We start from the raw sequence: 6,229 nt of genomic DNA, 5'->3' as shown, positions 1-6,229 counted from the left end.
GTTAGGGTTTGTATTAGGGTTAGATTTAGAATAAGGGATAGGGTTAGATTTAGTGTTAGGGATAGGAATAGGGTTAGAGGTAAGTTTAGTTTTAGTGTTATGTTTAGGGTTAGGTTCAGGTTACGGTTAGGGTTAGTGTTATAATTAGTGTTATGTTTGTGTTGGGGTTACTGTTAGTGTTATGTTTAGGATTAGGTTTAGGGTTTCTGTTAGTGTTAGGGTTAGGGTTAGGGTTTGTGTTAGGGTTAGGTTTAGGGTTAGGATTACTGTTATGGTTAGTATTAGGGTTAGAGTTAGGTTTAGGTTTAGGGTTGGGTTAGTTTAAGGGTTAGAGTTCGGGTTGGTGTCAGATTTAGGGTTAGGTTTAGAGTGAGGGTTAGGGTTAGGGTTAGAATTAAAGTTAGTATTAGTGTTGGGGTTAGGGTTAGTGTAATGGCTAGGTATAGGGTTTGGATTAGGGTTAGGGTTAGGGTTAGGTTTAGGGTTAGAGTTAGTGTTAGGTTTAGGGTTAGGGTTAGGGTTAGGATAATGTTAGGTTAAGGTTTATGCTTAGTGTTAGGGTTATGGTTAGGTTAGTGATAGGGTTAGAGTAAGGTTAAGGTTCATTTTAGGGTTATGGTTAGGGTTTGAGTTAGGATTAGTGTTAGGGTAAGAATTAGGGTAAGTGTTAGGGTTAGGGTTAGGTTTAGGGATAGTTTACGTGTTAGGGTTAGGGTTAAGGTTAGAGTGTTAGGTTTAAGATTATTGTTAGGCTTATTGTAAGGGTTAGGGTTAGGATTAGGTTTACAGTGAGGGTAAGGGTTAGAATTAGGGTTAGAGTTACAGTTGGTATTAGTGTAAGAGTTATGGTTAGGATTATGGTTAGCTACTGCAAAAGGGAACAAAGCATAGAAAGTGCATTGACAACTAATTGAATGTATCAAGTTTCAAGCAGCTAGCACAAACTGGGTTTGATTTACAGTTCCAAATGGGAGTATACCTATAGTGGAAAACGAAGTGGAAACTAAAAATTCAAAGTATTCCTGCAAACGAACACTTTAACCAAGAAGAATGAAATTTGGGGAGCCATGTGCAATTGGAGTACCGATGATTTCTACAATGTAACCACAAGATTGGGTGAAAAAATATTTGCTGGAAGTGCAGGAAACTCGGTGCTCTGGGGAAGCTTGGCAAACACTTTCAAATGAGTGACTTTTCCTTGCTTAAGCTACTGCAAGAGGAAATAATGCATAGAGAGTGCCCTGAGAACTAATTCAGTGTGTCAAGGTTTAAGCAGTTAGCACAAACCTTGTTTGATTCAGAGTTCCAACTTCATCTATCTCTATATAAGAAAACGAAGTGAAACCTAAAATTTAAAATGTTCCTGTAATGAAACGATAAACCTAGAAGATTGAAATTTGGGGAACCAAGTGCAACTGCAGTACCGATCTTTACAGCCAAGTATCATCAAGATCGAGTGAAAAAGTATTTGCTAGGATTTCAGTAAACTTGGAGTTCTGTGGAAGCTTGGCAAACACTTTCAAATGAAAGTGATTTTTTCTTGCCTCTGTTTAAGGCTACTGAAAGAGGAAAGAAGCATAGAGAGGACACTGACAACTAATTGAGCATGTCAAGGATCAAGCAGCTAGCACAAACCTGTTTGATTTAGAGTTCCAACTGGGAGTATACCTATTGGGGAAAACGAAGTTAAACCTAAAAATTCAAAGAGTTCCTGCAAACAAACACTTTAACATAGAAGTACGAAATTTAGGGAGCCAAGTGTGGCTGGAGTACAGATGATTCCTGGAACGTATCAACAAGATCGGGTGAAAAAAAATAATTGCTGGAATGTCAGTAAACTCGGAGTTCTGTGGAAGCTTGGCAAAAGCTTTCAAAGCAAAGTGATTTTTACGTTACCTCTGCTTAAGGATACTGCAAGAGGGAACAAGTGCACTGACAACTAATTGAGTGTGTCAAGTTTCAAGCAGCTAGCACAAACCCTGTTTGATTTAGAGTTCCAAATGGGAGTATACCTATTGGGGAAAACGAAGTGAAACCTAAAAGTTCAAAGTGCTCCTGCAAATAAACGCTTCAACCTAGAACTAAATTTGTGGGGCCAAGTGGGACTGGAGTACCGATCTTTACCGCCAAGTGTCATCAAGATCGGGTGAAAAAAATACTTGCTGGGATTTCAGGAAACTTGGAGTTCTGTGGAAGCTTGACAAATGCTTTCAAATGAAAGTGATTTTTCCTTGCCTCTGCTTAAGGCAAGAGGGAACAAAACTTAGAGAGTGCACTGAGAACTAATTCAGTGTGTCGTTTCAAGCAGTTAGCACAAACCGTGTTTGATTTACAGTTCCAACAGCATCTATCCCTATTTGCAGTGGTTCTGCAAATGAACGCTTTAATCTAGAAGATCAAAATTTGGGGGCCCAAGTGCAACTGGAGTACCGATCATTATGGCCAAGTATCCAAAAGATCGGGTGAAAAAAAATATTTGCTAGGATTTCAGTAAACTCAGAGATATGTGGAAGCTTGGAAAATGCTTTCAAATGAAAGTGATTTTTCCTTGCCTTTGCTTAAGGCTACTATAAGAGGGGGAAAAGTTTTGACAGTGCAATGAGAACTCATTCAGTGTGTCACGTTTCAAGCAGCTAGCACAATCCATGTTTGATTTAGAGTTCTAAATGCCTCTATCACTATAGGGGAAAATGAAAATAAACCTAAAATTTCAAAGTGTTCCTACAAAGAAACGATCAACCTAGAAGATCGAAATTTGGGGGCCCTAGTGTGACTGGAGTATCGATCTTTACCACCAAGTATCATCAGTATCAGGTGAAAAAATATTTGCTGGGAGTTCAGTAAACTCGAAGTTCAGTGGAAGCTTGGCAAACATTCAAATGGAATTGATTTTTCCTTGCCTCTGCTTAGGGCTACTTCAAGAGGAAACAAAGCATAGAGAGCACTCTGAGAACTATTTCAGTGTTCCAAATTTCAAGCAGCTAGCACAAACCATGTTTCACTTAGAGTACCAAGTGAGAGTATACCTATAGGGGAAAACAAAGTGAAACCTAAAAATTCAAAGTGTTCCTACAAACGAACACTTCAACCTAGAAGTATGAAATTTGGGAAGCCAAGTGCGGCTGGATTACCGATCATTATGGCCAAGTATCAAAAAGATCGGTGAAAAAACTATTTGCTGGAGTTTCAGTAAACTCGGAATTCTGTGGAAGCTTGGCAAAGGCTTTCAAATGAAACTGATTTTTCCTTGCCTCAGCCTAAGGCTACTGCAAGTGGGAACAAAGCATAGAGAGTGCAGAGAAATAATTGTGTGTCTAGATTCAAGCAGTTAGCACATACCGTGTTTGATTTTGAGTTCCAACTGCATCTATCCCTATAGGGGAACACGAAGGGAAACCTAAAAATTCAAAGTGTTCCAGAAAACTACCGCTTCAACCAAGAAGAACAATATTTGGGGGACCAAGTGGGACTGGAGTACCAATCTTTACCACCGAGTATCTTCAAGATCGGGTGAAAAATATATTTGCTGGGATTTCAGTAAACTTGGAGTTCTGTGGAAGCTTGGCAAATGCTTTCAAATGAAATTGTGTTTTCCCTGCATCTCCTACTTCAAGAGAGAACAAAGCATAGAGAGTGCACTGAGAACTAATTTAGTTTGTAAACTTTCAAGCACCTGACACAAGCCATGTTTGATTTAGAGTTCCAACTGCATCTATCCCTATAGCGGTAAACGAAGTGAAACCTAAAATTTCAAAGTGTTCCTGCATTCGAACGCTTCAACCTAGAAGATCAAAATTTGGGGGCCCAAGAGCGACTGGAGTACCAATCATTATATCCAAGTATCAAAAAGATCGGGTGAAAAAAATTGTTTGCTGGGATTTCAGTAAACTCATATTTCTGTGGAAGATTGGCAAATGCTTTCAAATGAAAGTGATTGTTCCTTGCCTCTTCTTAAGGGTGCTTCAAGAGGGAAAAAAACATAGAGACTGCACTGAGAGCTAATTGAGTGTGTCAAGTTTCAAGCAGCTAGCACAAACCCTGTTTGATTTAGAGATCCAACTGCATCTATCCCTATAGCGGTAAACGAAGTGAAACCTAAAATTTCAAAGTGTTCCTGTAAAGGAACGCTTCAACCTAGAAGATCGATCGATATTAGGGGGCCCAAGTGTGACTGGAGTACTGATCATTATGGCCAAGTATCCAAAAGATCAGGTAAAAAAATATTTGCTGGAATTGCAGGAAACACTATATTCTAGGGAAGTTTGGCAAATGCTTTCAAATGAAACTGATTTTTCCTTTCCTCTGCTTGGGGCTACTTCAAGAGGGAAGAAAGTATAGAGAGCGCTCTGAGAACTAATTCACTGTGTCGAATTTCAAAGCAACTAGCAGAAACCGTGTTTCATTTAGAGTTCAAACTGGGAGTATACCTATATATAGGGGAAAACGAACTGAAACCTAAAACTTCAGTGTGCCTGCAAAGGAACACTTTAACCTAGAAGTATGAAATTTAGGAAGGCAATTGCGGCTGGAGTACAGATGATTCCTGGAACACATCAAAATGATCGAGTGAAAAATATTTGCTGTGATTTCCAGTAAACTCGGAGTTATATGGAAGCTTGGCAAACGCTTTCAAAGAAACATGATTTTTCCTTGCCTCAGCTTAAGGCTACTTCAAGCAGGAACAAAGGATAGAGAATACACTGAGGACTAATTCGGTATGTCAAGATTCAATCAGCTAGCACAAACTGTGTTTGATTTAGAGTTCCAACTGAGAGTATATTTATTGGAAAAACGAAGTGAAACCTAAAAATTCAAAGTGTTCCTAAAAACGAAATATCTGCTGGAATTTCAGTAATCTTGGAATTCTGTGGAAGCTTAGCAAACGCTTTTAAATGAAGGTGATTATTTTTTGCCTCTACTTAAGACTACTGAAAGAGGGAACAAAACACAGAGAGTGAACTGACAACTAATTGAGTGTGTCACATGTTAAGCAGCTAGCACAAACCTTGTTTGATATAGAGTTCCAACTGCATCTATCGCTATAGGGGAAAATGAAGTAACACCAAAAAAATCAATCTATTCCTGCAAACGACCCCTTCAACCTAGAAGAACTAAACTTGGTTGGCCAAGTGGGACGGGAGTACCGATCTTTAATGGCAGGTATCATCAAGATCGGGTGAAAAAAATTTTCCAGGAATGCAGGAAACTCAATGTTCTGGGGAAGCTTTGAAAACCCTTTCAAATAAAACTGATATATCCTGGCTTCGGCTTGGGGCAACATCAAGAAGAAACAAAGCATAAACAGTGCTCTGAGAACTAATTCAGTGTGTCAAATTTCAAGCAGCCAGCACAAACTGTATTTGATTTAGAGTTCCACCTGCACTGATCACTATAGGAGAAAAGATAGTGAAACCTGCAAAAGAACGCTTCAAACTAGAAGAACAAATTTTTGGGGCCCATGTGTGAAGAAAGTACTGATCATTACAGCCAAGTATAATCAAGAGTGGAAGAAAAAATATTGGCTGGGATTTCAGAAAACTCGGAGTTCTGTGGAATCTTAACAAATGATTTCAAATGAAATTGTTTATTCCCTGCCTTTTCTTCCTTCCACTTCAAGAGGGAAAAAAATATAGAGGGCCCACTGAGAACTAATTCATTGTGTCAAGTTTCAAGCAGCTAGCACAAACCCAGTATAATTTAGAGTTCCAACTGTTGATCTCCCTAAAGAGGAAAAGGAACTGAAATCTAAAAATTAAAACTGCTTCTGAAAACGAACCGTTCAACCCAAAGAACGAAATTCGGGGGGCCAAGGGGGATTGGTGTACTGATCATTACCGCTAAGTGTTATCAAGACAGAGTGAAAAAATATTCCCTGGGATTTCAGGAAACTCGTAGTTGTGTGGAAGTTTGGCAAATGCTTAGAGTTCCAACTGCATCTATCACTATGGGATAAAATAGAGGGAAACCTAAAATTTCAATCTTGTATTGCAAACGAACACATTAATCTAGAAGAATGAAATGTGGAGGGCCAAGTGTGATTGGTGTAGTGATCATCTTAAAGGACATTTAAGTCTTTCTTCTAGGTTGAAGCATTCGTTTTCGGGAACAATTTGAAACATTAGGTTCCCTCTGTTTTCTCCTATACTGATCAATGCAGTTGGAACTCTAAATCAAACACCGTTTATGCTAACTGCTTGACATTTGACACACTGAATTCGTTCTGAGTTCT

Source organism: Marmota monax, unplaced genomic scaffold (genome assembly GCF_021218885.2).
Source record: "Marmota monax isolate L192 unplaced genomic scaffold, Marmota_monax_Labrador192_F-V1.1 WCK01_AAM20220418_F8-fsc00383, whole genome shotgun sequence".
Lineage (NCBI taxonomy): Eukaryota > Metazoa > Chordata > Mammalia > Rodentia > Sciuridae > Marmota > Marmota monax.
This window is presented reverse-complemented; position numbering follows the sequence as displayed.